Genomic DNA, 19,735 nt, shown 5'->3' with positions numbered 1-19,735 from the left:
AACACAAAACCAGAAACCATTCAGTCACGTACAGCAAACCTCAAGTCTACAGTTGCTCCCAAAGTTCACTGCCTCTATTTTGGGATGATTCGTTGTCTATTCAGGTATTCCAGAGATGCAGGTACATAAAGTTGATTTTGGAGCTTTAATCCACTGCTCCTGAGGCTGCTGGGGAGATTTCCCTTTCTCTTCTTTGTTCGCACAGCTCCCAGGGTTCAGCTTTGGATTTGGACCCTCCTCTGCGTGTAGGTCGCCTGAGGGCATCTGTTCTTCGCTCAGACAGGACGGGGTTAAAGGAGCAGCTTCTTCAGGGGCTCTGGCTCACTCAGGCCGGGGGGAGGGAGGGGTACGGATGCGGGGCGAGCCTGCGGCGGCAGAGGCCAGCGTGACGTTGCACCAGGCTGAGGCACGCAGTGCATTCTCCCAGGAAAGTTGTCCCTGGATCATGGGACCCTGGCAGTGGCGGGCTGCACAGGCTCCCGGGAAGGGAGGTGTGGAGAGTGACCTGTGCTCGCACACAGGCTTCTTGGTGGCGGCAGCAGCGGCCTTAGCGTCTCATGCCCGTCTCTGGGGCCCGCGCTGATAGCCGTGGCTCGCGCCCGTCTCTGGAGCTCATTTAGGCGGCGCTCTGAATCCCCTCTCCTCGCGCACCAGGAAACAAAGAGGGAAGAAAAAGTCTCTTGCCTCTTCGGCAGGTCCAGACCTTTTCCCGGACTCCCTCCCGGCTAGCTGTGATGCACTAGCCCCCTTCAGGCTGTGTTCACGCCGCCAACCCCAGTCCTCTCCCTGGGATCCGACTGAAGCCCGAGCCTCAGCTCGCAGCCCCCGTCCACCCCGGCGGGTGAGCAGACAAGCCTCTCGGGCTGGTGAGTGCTGCTCGGCGCCGAGCCTCTGTGCGGGAATCTCTCTGCTTTGCCCTCCGCACCCCTGTGGCTGCACTCTCCTCCGTGGCTCTGAAGCTTCCCCCCTCCACCACCCGCGGTCTCCGCCCACGAAGGGGCTTCCTAGTGTGTGGAAACCTTTCCTCCTTCACAGCTCCCTCCCACTGGTGCAGATCCTGTCCCTATTCTTTGTCTCTGTTTTTTCTTTTTTCTTTTGCCCTACCCAGGTACGTGGGGAGTTTTTTGCCTTTTGGGAGGTCTGAGGTCTTCTGCCAGCGTTCAGTAGGTGTTCTGTAGGAGTTGTTCCACATGTAGATGTATTTCTGATGTATTTGTGGGGAGGAAGGTGATCTCCACGTCTTACTCCTCCTGCCATCTTGAACTCTCCCGAGTCTGTTGTTCTTTACTCATATTTTGGATATTAATTTTTATTTATTTAAACATTAAATATAGTTATTTTATATTCTGTGTCTAATCATTCCAACATCAGAAGCCTTGGGGATCTTTTTCCCCTGTTGTTTCTGCTATCTCTTTTTCATGGTGCCTTGCTTCCTCATGCTTTGTGATATTCAGCTGAGTTACTCCTCTTCCTTGGATCTTTATGTATGGGAATTTTTGAGTCCTGGATTTTACTCTCTTCTGGCAACCATTTAGGAGACAATATCACCACTTGGAATAAAACTGTCATCTTAAGTTTTGTTTTGTTTTGTTTTTATCACAGTGACAAATTGTAAATCACAATTCAGGTTATAAGTCCCTGTGAAAGTCAGGCTGTTAATTTCTGTCAGAGAGGGCTTTTACTTGGTTAGAAGATCTGAATATTTCTTACTTTCTTCCTATTTTTATCCATCACTTTGTTTCTATTGCGAGAGTCATTTAGGGCGTCTAATCTGCCATACTGCTGGAAATGGAATAATCTTATAAAATTCCAAGTTGAATGCAATTTATTTTTGGCACCAGAATTTCTTTCTTGACACAAAATGCCAGTGACTAAAAAGCCACACAATTTGGATCAAGCTTAGCAGAAAGAGCAAATGAGAATTATTACAATGTAAATGGGACAGTAGTTCTATTTTTTGTAACATCCATGGCACATAGTACCTGACACTTGCCAACTTTCAGAATTTACTGTACTCAAAATCTGTATTATTGACTTTAAAAAGTGAAAGGTACGTTTTAAAAAAGACTTGGATGGAATCCCTCCTAGTAATTTAATATTAATAAACAAATTATACTATTTTAAGTGCAAGATCCACTCTGGGAGTGGTTCATACCTGATACTGGAAAGTGTAAATTCCCACTGATGGATATAGCCAGGTGTGTTGTGATGACACCCAGGAAAACATTCCTCCTTGCCTTCTCTTTTTTCTTTTGACTTGCTCAGTTGCCCTGAGGTCAGAAACAGGTATTGCTTTCTGAGAACAATTCTGAAAAACAGTTCACTTTGGAAATTCACGTGAACAGACTACTCTTAATGCCAATAGCAAGTTGGTAAACACCATGTTCCTAGAAAAAGGCAAATGGCTGTATCCCTATTTCTACCTCTACAGGACACAGTGAAACCTGCTGTTGTCTTAAGAGTTCTTCAACCAAATAACAAAAAGAAGGAAACTCCATACTCAGCTACTGCTTCTTGTAGCCCACATAGACCCAAGATTTCTTCCAGCTTAAAAAATACTATGGTTTCTTTGATTTACTGCAGACTATTCGTAGAAACTTCCACTATCTCTCGGAAAGTAGTTAGCTGAATGTGGCTCTCGCTATAGGGAGAGTGAGTGACCAGTGATGAGACCAGCCCTGTTCCTGCAAGTCCTGTTCAAGTAGGCAATCTAGAGAGCTGGTCTAAAAGAGACAGGTAAGCAGTTAGGAATCCCCGAGTCAAAGATCTCACAAAACAGCAGCTTATTCCATAATTTTAAAAAATATTTATTGTAGTAGGAGACGGTGCGGCGCAAACAGTGGGCCGCCGCCTCCGCCGCTGCTTCAGGGGGCCAGTCACGCAGAGCCCGAGGAGCCTGGCGCCCGCGGACAGGTGGAGGAGTTACTGATGGCCATGGAGAAGGTAAAACAGGAGCTGGAGTCCATGAAGGCGAAGCTGTCCTGCACTCAGCAGTCACTGGCAGAGAAGGAAACTCATTTGACCAACCTTCAGGCCGAGAGAAGAAAACACTTAGAGGAAGTTCTGGAGATGAACTCGAGAGAGGGTATATTCATCTGTGTTAATCACTGCTGTGTTTCCTGAACATGCCTACAAATCGTACTGAAGAATGGTGCCTGAAATTTGGTAAGAGATCAATAAATTTTCTTGGCTGAATGAAAAAAAAAAATTAATTGTGTGTCCACTGTGGTCTCTGGCATTGTTTTAAGTGCTAGCGATACAATAGTGAGCAAAACAACCCCATTCCTACAGCGCACAGTCCTTGAATGGAGGGCAGATGAGACAAGGGACGATTCCATTACCAAAGTTTAATGAGGACCAGGATACGGGTGGTAGAAGCTGCTACCTAACCCCCTCTGTGTTCACTCTTATGGTTCCACATGGACCTTTTCAGTCAAAACTGTACTATGTCACAATGCAGCATATAAAATGATATCTAGAAACTATGTCCCTAGAATAAAAGAGACGTGGAGGGTGGGGTGGGAAAGGGAGCAAGGAATAAAATAAAAAGAAAATATTATAACTATTTGACCTTTTTTTAACCTTTCAGAGAAGGTTAAACTTTCAAATATATTATATCAAGAAAGTCTGTTTAATAAACAAAACATTGGAACATTTGCCTGGCATGTGTAATTCTTAGACAAGAGTGGGAAAAGGAAGTGAAGAAAATTTTTAGTTTGGAACTAAAAAATCAAATTTTAGTATTTTTCTATGTGTACAAAAATAGCTTTATTTTAAAAATTAAATCCCTATGTAAAGCAATTTTTTAGGGCAGTGAAAATACTCTGTATGATATTATAATAATGGATGCATGTCATCATACATTTGTCCAAACCCATAGAATATACAACACCAAGAGTGACCCGTGACGTAAACCAGGGACTTTGGGTGATTATGATGTGTCAATGTTGGTTCATCAATGTAACAAATGTACCCCTTTTGTTGATAACAGGGGAGGCCATGAATCTGTGCCAGCAGGGAGTATATGGGAAATCTCTGTACCTTCCACTCAATTTTGCTGTGAACCTAAAACTGCTCTTAAAAAAAAGTTTTGTTTGAAAAAAAATATTTTACATCTTGGTTGGGAGCTCTGAACACACCCCTTTATAACGCAGCCACATAAGTGAATCAGATATTACAGAACAAAAAGCCCATTAACACACAGGCTCTTAAATGAACAGGAATGGCTCTAGCACTAGTATGTGTTAGGGTTTTCTCAGGAATAATAGATAAAGCTTAGCACTCCCATTGGAGCATTAAGACCATTTTCTCTCCTTTTTCAGATGTCAAACCTGAGAGCTGGCGTACTCACCAGCGCCCCCTTCCGTATGCGCCTTCTAATTTGGTCGTTGCTACTTGTCAGCACCTGGCTTCTCACTGTTCTCTCTGCTTGAGCTCTGGGCACAAAAGTGAAGTTGATAGTTAAGTTTTTGGTTTTTTTTAACATCTTTATTGGAGTATAATTGCTTTACAATAGTGTGTTAGTTTCTGCTGCATAACAAAGTGAATCAGCTATATGTAAAGATACATCCCCATATCCCCTCCCTCTGGCGTCTCCCTCCCACCCTCCCTATCCCACCCCTGTAGGTGGTCACAAAGCACCGAGCTGATCTCCCTGTCTCCATGGTGACTGTTGCAAGATATAATTGACCCTTCCTGTATCGTTTGCAGTGAAAGCCTGACTCCAGGTCTGCGAGCTGTCCTCCGCATCTTGCCTGGAGAAGCCAAAACAGCCGTATTTTCCCTTGGGCCCTGGCCATCTGGCCCACTCGCCATGCACTGTTTTCTCTAGATCAGGAGATTGGGACAACCACCATTCGCCCTGAGGGGGAGCAAGTGAAGGGAGTGTTGGAGTGGAAAAGCCTAGTTTTAAATAGGGAATATCGTGGGCACCATGCTTACCAGGATAGCCTGGCATGATGAGAAATCTTTATTTTTTTCATATCTTCAACAATATTCTTCTGATCAGTATGCCTTTCTCATCACTAGTCCTATCTGAAATTTTTACACTATTCTCTCTTTATGAGAAAAAAAATCTGTATTTAGTTTAAAAACACTACATTATTGAGAAGGCAAATTTAAAGTACTTGACCCTTTGCTGCACATTGTCACAAAGAGTTGTCTTAACAAATGAGACATAAAAGGATGTTTTCAAGAGTCCCAGGAGAGGGTGGGAGGGAGGCTCAAGAGGGAGGGGATATGGGGATATATGTATACATATAGCTGATTCACTTTGTTGTACAGCAGAAACTAACACAATATTGTAAAGCAATTATACTCCAGTAAAGATATATATATATATATACATATATATATGTGTATATATATATATGTGTGTATGTGTGTGTGTATATATATATATATATATATATATATATATATATATATATATATATATATATATATATATATATATATATAAAGAGTCCCAGGAAAATGCAATGTTATTTCTTAGGATATAGACTTTAGATGGGGTGCTGCATGGGAGCCCTGGATGCTGGTGATAGTCTTGGTGGAAGTGAGTTAGGCATCAAGAGAAAGGAGGGATATAACATAAAAAAGATAAGTTGGCTTACCTCACATTTGCTCAGGGCAAAATTAGCACAGACCACTGAGCATACATTTACCCAGAGGTACTTTTTCTATTTACCACCAGGGGGCCTAGCTGACTATAATCAGGCGACTGCATTTTTTTTTTTTAAACATCTTTATTGGAGTATAATTGCTTTACAATGGTGTGTTAGTTTCTGCTTTATAACAAAGTGAATCAGCTATACATATACATATATCCCCATATCTCCTCCCTCTTGCGCCTCCCTCCCAACCTCCCTATCACACCCCTCTAGGTGGTCTCAAAGAGAGGTGACTGCATTTTGAACTCTCTTTATGGAGCAGGAAAACCAGCTGGCTTTCAGTACTAACTTGGGGACTTTGGTTTTGCATATATTGGGTTGGCCAAAACGTTCACTTGGGTTTTTCGGAAGATGTTACGAAAAACCTGAGCAAACTTTTTTGGCCAACCCAATACCTTTTAAATCAGATGCAATTTCATGCTTTATGTGGATCTTTAATGGTAGTTTAAGTCACTTGATTAGTTGATTAGTTGGAGGTTTTTGTTGTTGCTGAGTGCATGAAAAGTTCACTTTTCACTAAGTTAAAAAAAAATTTCCTTCAAGTTTCCTTTTTCTTTTTCCTCTTTGGCTTCTAGTTGGCGAGTTTCAGTTTTTAAACTCACCTTCAGGCACATTTTATCCATTCATGTGAAATTCCAGGTAAGTGTGGCCTGCATGGGCATCAGACCTGACCCTTTTCTTTACCTCATACCCTACATCCAAATCCTGTTGGTTCTACTTTCAAAATATAGTATATTCCTAAATCAAGTATGTCTCAACATTACATCTTAGTCCAAAACACCATTAGCTATTTCCTGGACCGCTGAAATAGAGTTGTAATTGGTTTCTTTACTTCCACTACCTTCTACCACCTTCCCACCCACCCAGCTGTCGGGCGGGTTGGGCCACTGAGTCTCCAGAGGTTCAAATGGCAACATTTTTTCAAGGAAATTGGCTTGGTGGTCCCGTCCCTCACGCAGTTTGTTTTTGCCTTATCTGGATGGTCGTCCCTGGCTCATCCCTGACAGGTGACATATGGGAGACTAGCTATTACTACATAAGTAAGAATAAGGAGTTGCTATGGAGTGTAGAGCACACAAAAAAGAATCATGAAAAGAATATTCTAGTTCATGTTGGACAGGAGTATTTTTTGCACCAATAAATGACTCCCATCTTAACAGCTTCTGCTTCAAAATAAACAAGTCCCAGGACAAAAGTTTAACATAATTAGAGACTCCGAGGGGAGTAAGCAGAAGGTCACGTAACTCATGAGGAATAAGGTCCAGGAATTTTCAAGCAAAGATAAACATGGGGCTATACACACAAAATAGGATGACCTCAGTGAATATGATAACATTTATTTTTATTTTCTTAAAATTTTTGTCTGTGTTGGCTCTTTGTTGCTGCGTGGGGGCTTTCTCTAGTTGCGGCGAGCAGGGGCTACTCCTGGTTGTGGTGCACGGGCTTCTCATTGTGGTGGCTTCTCTTGTTTCGGAGCATGGGCTCTAGGCACACAGGCTTCAGTAGTTATGGCACAGGGGCTTAGTTGCTCTGCGGCATGTGGGATCTTCCCCAACCAGGGATCGAACCCATGTCCCCTGAATTGGCAGGCGGATTCTTAACCACTGCGCCACCAGGGAAGTCCTTTGAATATGGTAGCGTTAAATGAAGGGGCCAAGTTGAAAGGGACAATTTGTCTTTAATGAATTTTTTTTCCCCTAGATTTCTGTTTGTAAGTTTCCAGTACTGTTCCCTTCTCCACTCTATCTGAAGTATGACTATCTAATACAGATACAACTGTAGCAAAATGAATGCCAGTCAGCAAACTGAACCATGCAAGAAGTCTGTTTTGCTACAGGCCGCTGCTCTACCAGCTGAGCTATGGAAGGGAGTACAGAAGTCTTTTTTTCTTTCTTTCTTTCTTGGTCGCATCCTGTGGCAAGTGGGATCTTAGTTCCTAGAACAGAGATCGAACCCGCACCTGCAGTGGAATCATGGAGTCTTAACCACTGGGCCACTGGGGAAGCGTGGAGTCTTAACCACTGGGCCACTGGGGAAGTGTGGAGTCTTAACCACTGGACCACTGGGGAAGTCCCCAGAAGTCTGTTTTTCTATAACCTAATTTCTGTTTTGAGCATTCTTCCAATGCAGCAGAAATTAATCTCTGTGAATTCAGGGATTTCCTCCCACACTTCCCAGAGTTGCATTGAATATCTGGAGGATGTTCAAGTGACAAGAGGTTGCAGGTGGGAGTACAAGGTTGAGTCTGACCTCTGGTCACCATTTGTCCATTCTGGCATCACTGCGATGGCCAACACCAGGGATGTAAAAGACCTCCTGCCACTCCAGCTCCCACAGGGACCATACCCTCAGTATCTATCTGCTGGGCACACCTCACAGTCATTTTTCTGCTAGGTTATTCTTGCTCTTTCCCTTTGATCTGGGAATTCACAAACCTGTCTGGAGCTTTGGTAATGCCTCCTTCCCACCTGACACTTGAATGGGTGAGGGAGAAGGGGAGGGGGCAGGCCCATCCCAGGGCCATATTTTTTTTTTTAATTTTTTTAAAAATTTTTATTTTATTATTTATTTATTTATTTATGGCTGTGTTGGGTCTTCGTTTCTGTGCGAGGGCCTTCTCCAGTTGCGGCAAGTGGGGGCCACTCTTCATCGCGCCGCGCGGGCCTCTTCACTATCATGGCCTCTCTTGTTGCAGAGCACAGGCTCCAGACGCGCAGACTCAGTAATTGTGGCTCACGGGCCCAGTTGCTCCGCGGCAAGTGGGATCTTCCCAGACCAGGGCTCGAACCCGTGCCCCCTGCATTGGCAGGCAGATTCTCAACCACTGCGCCACCAGGGAAGCCCCCAGGGCCATATTAGCATCTGTGTTATGACTTCTTCCTGCCCCGGGAAATCTTTGTGAGGCAGCCTTTCCTCTAAATTACCGAGTAGATTTCTACATCTTATTTATGCCCTGCACATTTGCCATTCCCCGTGGGACCTGTATTTTGGAGACTGAAAATCCAAAAGAAGCTCATTATTTTCTGCTTTCTGTTAACTTATTCTGCCTGAAGGTAATAGAATTCAAGTAACTTATCTGCTGTTTGGAAGATGGTAAGAATGAAGAAGTAGAGAAAATAATAGAGGAAAGCATTGGCTAGTACTTCAAAACTGTATCCTACCTCATAACTTTCTACTGATTAATTCCCTAACAGAGTTCTGAAACACAGACTGGAATGGCATCTGAAACAGAATAAACCTCTTGATGAACACTGAATGATGCATACATGATCTCATATAATACATAGGAGCTCTTAAGAAATATTATATGCAACAAACAGAAATTACTTAGAATACAATTAGATTTATGGAGTCCATCTCTGCTATGATCTGGCTGTAGAATGCTAGGCTTCATCAATCGCTTTACTTTCTAAGCATAGAGTTTTCCATTTGTAAAGTGGAGATAATAGCCTCTACTTCACAATCTTTCTGTGGTAATTAAATCATGTTAAATAATCAAGGTGATTCATGGCAACCATTCAGTAAATTCTTATTTGTTCATTCATCCTTCTATCCACTCATGTGGTCACCCTTTCTTTCATCAGGTATGCATGCCTTACTCCTCTATAGCAAGACTATAGACACTGTTAATGAACCTTTTGTGATATGTACAAATAGATCGTTGGATGGGTGTGACTGCCCTAGCCATTTATCTAGTCAGCTCTAGATGGAAGCCTTAAGTCAGATCAGTGAAGATAAGCCCTAGACTCACTATTCCCATGGATCTGAAGAACGACGCTCACGACTAGGGCCTCCCCATTGCCCTTACCGGTTTCTAGTGAACAAGTTGTTTAGAGCAGAAATAGTGACTTATGGACAACAGTACCTCCTCACCTCTTCTCTAAATAAATGTTATCAATGATACTTTCCAGGCTTCACATAGAGAGTTGGATGAGATAAAATCTTAGATCCAGAGCAGAGTTCATAACTATTCTTTCTCTTTTAAGTGAAGTATAATTTTTATATGATAAAATGAACAGATCTTAAGTGTTCAATCCAGTGAGTTTTTTTTTTTTTTTCTGCGTTTTTTTTTTTATAGCTACTTTATTTATTTATTTATTTATTTATTTATTTTTGGCTGTGTTGGGTCTTCGGTTCGTGCGAGGGCTTTCTCCAGTTGCGGCAAGCGGGGGCCACTCTTCATCGCGGTGCGGGGACCGCTCTTCATCGCGGTGCGCGGGCCTTTCACTATCGCGGCCCCTCCCGTTGCGGGGCACAGGCTCCAGACGCGCAGGCTCAGTAGTTGTGGCTCACGGGCCTAGCCACTCCGTGGCATGTGGGATCTTCCCAGACCAGGGCTCGAACCCGTGTCCCCTGCATTAGCAGGCAGATTCTCAACCACTGCGCCACCAGGGAAGCCCTCCAGTGAGTTTTTGATAATGCTATACACCCATTTAACTACCACCCAAAACAAGAATTTAACATTTTTATCACCTCCCTCCACAATACTCTCATACGCCTTTCCAGTCAATTCTCCTGCCAATATGGCAGAATTTTTATTGTGAAAGCCCCCAAATGTTCTTAGGGATGTCTTCTATTTTATTTAGCATTTGAATTCTGACAACTTTCATCTGTTGGAAGTAAACTAGTGAGAGCCAACGTTTGCTGCATCATCTCAATACCCATAACTATTCTATGAGGTAGGAACTATTACTCCTTTCATTTTACAGATGAGAAAACTGAAGCTTAATGAGATAAAGTGAGTTTCCCAAAGGCCAAAAAGCTCTTAAATGGCAGAGCTGGAATTTGAACTCAGATGGGCCTGATTCTAGAACTTAACTTTTATTTTCTTTTTAAAAAAGACACATTTATTCAGCATCATGATCAGACTATTACATTTAGCAATCAACAGCATGGGTACAAGAACAAAACTAACCCAAAAAACTACATTAAAACCCTTCGTTGGAATGCTTTACACTTTCCACAGAACAGAAACTGAAATAACGTGTTATACAATTAGTCACAAATACAGTCCTCGAGTTTTTTTGCCCATACACATGAGTATTGTCTAAAACATATCTTCTCTGTAGCAGCTAGGCCCTGCCACCGCTGTCCTTGGCTGAGTTCACAAATCTGTTATAACCTGTAGCCTCCCTGTCACTTCTCTGGCTCTCTTCTCCTGCTAAGCTTTGTTTCCTGGAAGTAATTAAAACCTTCTGCCACTGCCATAGCTATTGCTGCTGCTGCTGGAACAGCCATAGCCACCTTGGTTTCGTGGTTTGGCAAAGTATTGGCCTCCGCCACCATAGGGACCCGATCTTCTGCCTCCAAAGCCTCCTCCATTCATGGGTCCAAAATTTGAAGATTGATCGTTATAATTGCCAAAATCATTGTAGCTTCTGCCACCTCCAAAATTGCTTCCATAATTACTGAATCCATTATAGCCATCCCTACTGCCACCATATCCACAACCACCATGGCTGCCACCAAAGCCACCTCAGCCACTGAAGTTTCCTCCATGGCCAAAGGTGTCATTCCCTCCAAAACCACCTCCACAACCACCACCGAAGTTTCCAGAACCACTTTGACCTCTTTGGCTGGATGAAGCACTCGCCATCTCTTGCTTAGATAGGGCTTTCCTTACTTCACAGTTGAGGCCATTCACAGGGTGGTATTTCTGAATGACAGTCTTTTCTGCAGAGTCACGGTCATCAAAGGTTATGAAAGCAAAGCCTCTCTTTTCGCCACTGCCTCGGTCAGTCATGATTTCAATCACTTCAATTTTCCCCTGCTGTTCAAAACAATCTCTTAGGTGATGTTCTTCAGTGTCTTCTTTAATGCCACAAACAAAAATCTTTTTCACAGTTAAGTGGGCACGAGGTCTCTGAGAATCTTCTCTTGAGACGGCCCTCTTTGGCTCCACAACTCTTCCATCCGCCTTGTGTGGCCTTGCCTTCACGGCTGCGTCCACTTCCTCCACAGTAGCGTACATGACGAGCCTGAAGCCTCTGGAGCACTTGGTGTCTGGATCCCTCACTACCACAGTCTGTGAGCGTTCCTCATTGCTCAGAATGGCTCCTCAGACTCTCTTTCAAAGCTCAAACCTCCGATGAAGAGCTTCCACAGCTGTTCAGGCTCTTTGGGAGACTTTGACTTAGACATGACCTCGGTCGTGGCGGGGTGGGGGGATACTTTAACAATGCTTACTTGGCGGTGTCCACGGGCAGAAAGGCTAGAACTTGACTTTTATTTTATTTTTTTAAATTAAATTAAATTAAATTATTTATTTATTTATTTTTTGTCTGCCTTGGGTCTTCGTTGCTGCGCGGGCTTTCTCTAGTTGCAGTGAGCGGGGGCTACTCTTCGTTGCAGTGTGCAGGCTTCTCATTGTGGTGGCTTCTCTTGTTGCGGAGCACAGGTTCTAGGCGGGCAGGCTTCAGTAGTTGCAGCACGCGGGCTCAGTAATTGTGCCACGTGGGCTCTAGGGCTGGCAGGTTTCAGTAGTTGTGGTGCATGGGCTCAGTAGTTGTGGCTCGTGGGCTCTAGAGTGCAGGCTCAGTAGTTGCGGTGCACAGACGTAGTTGCTCTGTGGCATGTAGGATCTTCCCAGACCAGGGATCAAACCCATGTCCCCTGCACTGGCAGGTGGATTCTTAACCACTGCGTCACCAGGGAAGTCCCTAGAATTTGACTTTTAAACCACTATGCTAAAGAGCAGGTGCACCCTGAGGTTTGGCTAATGGTTGCAATTTTCCCATGTCTGGATTTTGTGCATCTGCTACTATGACAAAAGGAGAAAGAATAAGTTGGTTGACTTAATACCATCATACAGTGTAACTTCCATTTCCTTTATAATATCCTCACAAGCCTTGTTACCCTTTCATTAATTTGTGCCTGCAAGATTTTTACCAGTTGACTGTTAAGAACCGTGATGGAGATCATGATAATGATGAGAATTACGAAAGTGAACATCTCGGAGCACTTACTACGTCTCAGGCACTGTGTGAAGCGCTGCACCTGAGTTTCCTTATTTAGTTCTCATAAGCACTTTCAGGTAGAATCTGTCATTAACATTTTTACAGACTAAAATTTTGAGCCTTTGAGAGCCTGAGTGACTTGCCCAGTGCTGCCCAGTTAAAAAGTTGGTAGAGCTGATTTTCAACCACTGCCATATACAGCCTCTTAATCCTCTATTTACGTCCTCAGTCCTGTTAGTAAAGAATGGTCTTCATTCCTGCCCCAACAAGATTTCACCAGTATAAATATGCGAACGTGAACTCTGCCAGCTGGCACTCTTTTAGATAAGATCTTATTTGTCCTAAACACTTAAGTCCACCTGGTCTTCAAAAACTCGGAAAATAGCCAGGCTGGGCCTTGGCCAAGTTGTGAAGTAGAGGAAGTTTGTCTTGGGCATTTTATACTCCTCTACGCTCTGCCATACCCTCTAAGTATCCTGTCAACCAAAGACTCCTCTAATTTTCCATTCCTGGAGCCCAAATCTTGCCAGAAGGACTGAGTTCTCCAGCCTCTGCCCGTTTACTTGCTGAGACTCCCTGACACTCCTCCCGCTCCCACCTGCCCCAGCTTGTTGATTTCCCATCTGTATCTGAGTCAGTTTCCCGCCAGCTTTGCCATCCAAGCCTATGCTAATGTCCTCATGGAGGGAGGCTGGCGGGAGGCCGTCCAGACACCCGAGGCTTTCTAGAGGTAGGACCCCTATCTATTTTGGCATCCAGAGTGCTGTGTCGTCCAGGACTGATAGGAAAGGAAGAGAGGGCAGCCTTAATGATAACAACAGCTAATCATATAGTATTTAATCTGTGCCCTGTACTGTTCTAAGTACTTTATACGTATTAATTTCTTTACTCCTTACAACAGGCCTATGAGGTATGTTAGTCAAGGCTCCAGCAAGAAATAGGAGGCACTCAGAGATGGAATTCTGAAGAGAATTCAAAGAAGGGACTATTTGCAGATGTGTAGGCAGATTTAAGGGAATCAATCAGGAATATTGAGGCTCACAGGAAACTAGCCGTAGCAGGAAGCCGTTCTTACTCCTAGGCCAAAATGGCAGTCGAGAAAATGGTGTAGTGAGGCGTGATGAGGAGCCATTCCAGAAAGAGCTGCTCTAAGGAGCCGATGGCAGCCATGGAGGGATGGGGCCAGAGCCCCAGTGGTCTGGGGTCGGGGGGAGCAGGGGAAGTGAACGTCTTGGGGGTTGGTGAGGCATTGGAGAAACTAGTGCTCTTCCTCCTTCTGATTTCCTATTGGCTGAAACAACTAGAAGCCTGAGGTCAGGGGCGTCTGGGTGATACAGGCTTGACGTACCGGTCACCATGGAGCTCAGTACAGGGCACAAGGACAGAGAAAAACAAGTCCATGAAGAAACTGAAGCACAGAGAGGTTGAACAATGTGCCCAAAGTCACAGAATTAGGAAGTGGCAGCACTAGGTTCTGAACTGAGGCTGCCATGTCTGCTGTAGCATTGAGGCGTTCTCCCACACTTAACATAGCATCTTGCGGGTTCCAAAAATGCTCTCGGGCCCCATTCATCTGTTTAAAATGTCCTTGTACACAGTAGACCCCGAGCAGAAATTACTTCATGACAGGTTTGGGTGACACTGGTAGGCCTTGGCCAATTCAGCGGGTTAATGTTAGCTAACATGGTCAAGTTTATGAAACAGAAAGATCATGAAATATTTAGTAAGTTTGCCGGAAAACTGCTGAGAAGTTGGGGAGAATCATTTTGCCTCGGCTGAGGAGAAACTGAGACTTGTGGTTTCTGGGTGAGAGAAGTCAGTATGTACTCAATGTGAACAACTTCTGCAAAAAAAAAAAAGCTACCCACCTGGGTTGAACCTTCTGGTGGCAGAACAACTGGTAGAAAATATATGCATCGCGTGGAGACATTTCCTGTGAAAGGAGGTACAGAAAAGCACTCTTTTGTGAAAAAGAGAATTCAAGAGAAATGAAGTGATTAGAATAAGCCCTTTTTACATTAAAGCAGTGAAGCTCTAATGATAGCCTTTTAGTGTTTATTTTATTTCTAATTAAGTTTTTGTTTTCTCCTTGGTAAAATTCGGCAGCAAGCTGAAGTGCACTTTTAATGGAGCCAGACAATAGTTTCTATGAAGAAAAAGGGTGAAGCTGGGAAAGAGGGAAGAGGCCCAGGATGATGCATTTAGAGGCACAAAAGTGTAAGAAAAATACTGGCTTTTCTTATGTAATTTAGCAACAAAGTTGTGTAGCGTGTAATGGGGTACTATGGCTTGGCATTATCGCTATAATTTGAGAAAGAAAAGCAGTCTTTACAGACCCAACAGTTCTATGATAGAACTCTGTGAAAAGTAAATCAAATGTACTCAGCTTATAACCAAACCAAATGTTATAGACCCAGAGAATACTTTTTCCTACTAGACATTTTTCTCTCCTACTAGTTGTTCAAAAATTGTTCTTGTAAAATTCTATTAAGCTATTTGAAATGTGGAAGTTGGGCCTTAGGTAAGCAATCTTTATTTATCATAAAGATGGAATATAATTGCCTTAATTGTTATTCTTTCTAGAATTTAGCTATTTCTAAAAGCTGATTATTAATAATATTTATTATACAGCTGGTTTGTTTCAAGCCATAAATACTGGACACATATATAAATAGTCAAATAGACATGAAAAAGGCACTCCCCATCTTTCTTTCCTCTGGACTCTAGGTTTCTTAGGATGCTGTGGCAGGGGGCATGGGGCCATAGGGGTCATAAAAACTTGTCAGAGAGGACTCCATTTGAACAATGATTTCAGGAAAGGAGAGTCAAAAAGATAGTCTAATGTGTATGCATCCAACCCTTCAAAGGGCTGGGAACTTATACCCTCGCATTTGAAAGTAAAAACTAAAGCATCATCCAAATTATAAAATAGAAGATAGGGTTGAGTAATGTCCTTAAGAGTCCTAGAAATGGTTCACATTTAAAATACTGCTTAAACCCAAGGACATTTGTTTATAATTGATACATAGAGCAAGTAGCCATGATTCTGGTTTGTAACCGGTGTGATCTACATTGTTTTCCAACCAGACTTATCTATGATTTGTCTAATGGACTGGAGAAATATATAAGGTATGCTGTGCAACTACTTTACTCTCATAGTTTAGGAGGTAGGGAAAGGAACACCTGTCTGTTGAGCTATGACAATATATCATCACTATCTACCTGTTAACTGTCCTCGACTTACGGCAGAACAGCGGAAAGGCAAAGTTATCCTTAATGGTGGTATAACAGCTAATCTACAGGCTGTAATTTACAATAGCGTTCCCCTGTAGGACTTGTGTACCTGCTGGTAAGGCGGGCATGCCTAAGGCATGTCCACCCTTTCCGTTCACCCAGGCACCCTTCACTGGGATTTGGGAATGATCCTTGGGAACGACATGTCCCCAGGCCCCAACCCATCCTTAACAGATAGCTGTCTTCCCAGCCCTGCAGTCCCCAATCCTTCCTGCATTCTCCTTGCTCTAACTGCCTGGGCCCTCCCTGCCATAAATAACCAGTGTCTCTAAGGAGAAGATGACACCCAGCATAGGGGATGGATGTTTCCAATTGTAAGAGACACACCTAAGGGAGCAATTTTAAAGTAGGGACGTTTCAGATTAGATAACAGACACTAATATTAGAAAATCAACATTTGCATTTCTCAGTTCAGTGCTAATTTTTCATTTATCTCTGCATGTCATGATTCCAACAAAGGCAAATTCAATGAAGTCAGTGTGACGAGAAACTGACATATTTAGCAGAGAATAAAATGTAAGTGGTTTCAGGACTGTCTTGATATTGAATCCTATCTATCTAATAAGAATATTGTAATTATATTGTGAAAGTCATTGTATTTTGCTTTATCTAGTCATTTTCTTATTGCTCCTTACTCTCCCTTTCATCTCTATAAACCCCTCAAAAAATAAGTTACTTTTGTTGAATCTTTACTATTTGCCAGAAACTGTGTAAGTTCTTTACATGTGTTAACATATTTCATGCTCACAACAACCCTGTGTTAATATCTCCCAGTTTACAGATGATAAAAACAAGAGTCAGAGAGGTTAATGTTCCCAAGGACACACAACTAGTAAGAGAACAGGATTTTTTTTTTTATTTAATTTTTGTTTTATATTGGGGTATGGTTGATTTATGGTGTTGTGTTAGTTTCAGATGTACAGCAAAGTGATTCAGGTATACATATACATATATCCATTCTTTTTTTTTTTTTTAAATGTTGAGTTTCTTTAGGAGTTTTTGTTTAAATTCCTCTACTTTTTTTTTTTTTAATTATTTATGGCTGTGTTGGGTCTTCGTTTCTGTGCGAGGGCTTTCTCTAGTTGTGGCAAGTGGGGGCCACTCTTCATCGCGGTGCGCGGGCCTCTCATTATCGCGGCCTCTCTTGTTGCGGAGCACAGGCTCCAGACGCGCAGGCTCAGTAATTGTGGCTCATGGGCCTAGTTGCTCCACGGCATATGGGATCTTCCCAGACCAGGGCTCGAACCCGCGTCCCCTGCATTGGCAGGCAGATTCTCAACCACTGCGCCACCAGGGAAACCCCATATATACATTCTTTTTTGTATTCTTTTCCCATGTAGGTTATTACAGAATATTGAGTAGAGCTCCCTGTGCTATATAGTAGGTCTTTGTTGATTATCTACTATAAAATATAGTAGTGTGTGTATGTTAATCCCAAGCTCCTAATTTATCCCTCCGCCCTGCAACTTTTCCCTTTGATAACCATAAGTTTGTTTTCTATGTCTGTGCGTCTGTTTCTGAGAACAGAATTTAGATCTCAGAGGGTCAGGTTCCAGAGTCTAAGCACTCAGCCACTAAGCCGAAGTGTCTCTGCATACTCTGGTGGTTTACACTATAGAAATGGTTTGACTACTTCTCATCTTTCCTCTTTATGTATGGTGACTTACAAATGTAACTAATGGCCTGACAGTCCGTACATGTGTCCTCTTCACTTTCCTGCTTTGTGTCCTGACTCCTGTCTGTGTCCCTTATGTTCTTCCTGAGGTCACACCATCTGATTCCACAGTATTCTGAGCATAGTATGAGGGGAAGCTCAGCAAGCTGGTGAGTGCACTGCTGATTACCCCACTCTCCAGATATTTGAACTTGTAGGAAATCTCATGTCAACCAGAGATACAGCGAAAAAGAAAGACCGGGTGTCCTGGATTCGAGCATTCTCTATAGATATTGGAAAAGAGGCTAGCCCTATAAGTTCCTAGCCCTCTTTAGATTGGCTGTAAAGTTGCGGCTTTCAAAGTTCTTGACCACAACTTACCATTAGAAATACATTTCTATTGCAACTCACAACACATATATTTACATACAAAGAACTGAAACAAAACATCATAAGACAACACTTACCTTTGCTATGTGATATGTGTTCTGAATGTTTCTATTCTATTCTATTTTTTTTTAAAGATGCTGGTTCAGATCCAGTAAATTGATTTCACAACCCATTAATGGGCCATGACTGGTAGATTAAAACACACCACAATAAAGAATTATTTCTAACTCAACATACAATGAATTTTCACTAATAATAGATTCAGACCAAAATATGGTTCATGCCTTGATTATCTGTGAAAAATTCTGCAAATTATTTGTGTTTTCCTATGTTCCATATGCTTACCAGAGGTCAAAATGCCAGTAAGGGGGAGCATCATGTGAGAAAGATTTTAAGATTAGATGTATCTTTAAAATGCAAGGCAATCTTGAGAAAAAAGAACAAAGCTGGAGGTATCTCGTGCCCTGACTTCAAACTATACTACAAAGCTACAGTAATCAAAACAGTATGATACTGGCACAAAAACAGACACATAGATCAATGGAACAGAATAGAGAGCCCAGAAATAAACCCCTGCACCTATGATCAAAAGTAGGCAAGAATATACACTGGAGAAAAGACAGGCTCTTCTGTAAGTGGTGCTGGGAAAACCAGACAGCTACATGTAAAATAATAAAATTAGAACAATTTTTTCATACCATATATAAAAACAAACTCAAAATGGATTAAAGACCTAAGTGGAAGGCCAGAAACCATAAAACTCCTAGAAGAAAACACAGGGCAGAATGTTCTTTGACATAAATGATAGCAATATTATTTAGATCTGTCTCCTAAGGCAAAAGAAACAAAAGCAAAAATAAATGAGTGGGACATAATTAAACTTAAAAGCTTTTGCACAGCAAAGGAAACCACCAATAATATGAAAAGACAATCTATGAAATGGGAGAGAGTATTTGCAAAGGATATGACCAATAAGGGGTTAATATCCAAAACAGCACATCTATATCTATATAGATATGTATATGTTTACAATATCTATAAACAGCACATACAACTCCATATCAAAAAACCAAACAACCTAATTAAAAAATGGGCAGAAGACCTGAATAGACAATTTTTCCAAAGAAGACATACAGATGGCCAACAGACACATGAAAAGATGCTCAACATTGTTAATGATCAGAGAAATGCAAATCAAAACCACAGTGAGGTATCACCTCACATCTGTCAGAATGGTTATCATCAAAAACTACAAAAATAACAAATGTTGGCTAGGATGTGAAGAAAAGCAAACCCTTGTACACTGTTGGTGGGAATGAAAATTGGTGCAGTCACTATGGAAATCAGTATAGAAGTTCCTCAAGTAACTCAAAATAGAATTATCATATGATCCATCAATTCCACTCCTGGGAATATATCCAAAGAAAATGAAGACACTAATTCAAAAGGTACATGCACATACATGTTCATAGCGCATTATTTACAGTTGCCAAGGTATAGAAGCAACCTAAGTGTCCATCAACAGACGAATGGATAAAGAAGATGTGGTATATATATATATATATATATGCAGTGGAGTATTACTCAGCCAAAAAAAGAATAAAATCCTGCCATTTGCAACAATGTGGATGGACCCAGAGTATATTATGCTTATTGAAATAAGTCAGAGAGAGAAAGACAAATACTGTATGATGTCATTAATATGTGGAATCTAAAAATAAAACAAAAGAATGAGTATAACAGAACAGAAACAGACTCATAAAAATAGA

At 42.2% G+C, this 19,735-nt stretch overlaps 1 long non-coding RNA gene and 1 pseudogene across 1 annotated transcript; both read right to left on the bottom strand.

Annotated features, from left to right (window-relative positions):
• Positions 1–2,816: 2,816 nt before the first annotated feature.
• Positions 2,817–7,451, bottom strand: LOC118902241. Its single transcript, XR_005021530.1, has 3 exons — positions 7,441–7,451; positions 5,677–5,681; positions 2,817–3,074 (listed from the first exon to the last, which is right to left on the bottom strand). It is a non-coding gene; the product is annotated as an uncharacterized LOC118902241 (long non-coding RNA).
• Positions 7,452–10,857: 3,406 nt separating this feature from the next.
• On the bottom strand, positions 10,858–11,813 carry LOC118902240 (annotated as a pseudogene).
• Between the last annotated feature and the right edge of the window lie 7,922 nt (positions 11,814–19,735).

The sequence above is a fragment of the Balaenoptera musculus genome, chromosome 10 (assembly GCF_009873245.2).
Source record: "Balaenoptera musculus isolate JJ_BM4_2016_0621 chromosome 10, mBalMus1.pri.v3, whole genome shotgun sequence".
In the NCBI taxonomy this organism is placed as follows: domain Eukaryota; kingdom Metazoa; phylum Chordata; class Mammalia; order Artiodactyla; family Balaenopteridae; genus Balaenoptera; species Balaenoptera musculus.
The sequence above is the reverse complement of the archived record's forward strand: the minus strand, read 5'-3'. Positions and strand labels throughout refer to the sequence as shown.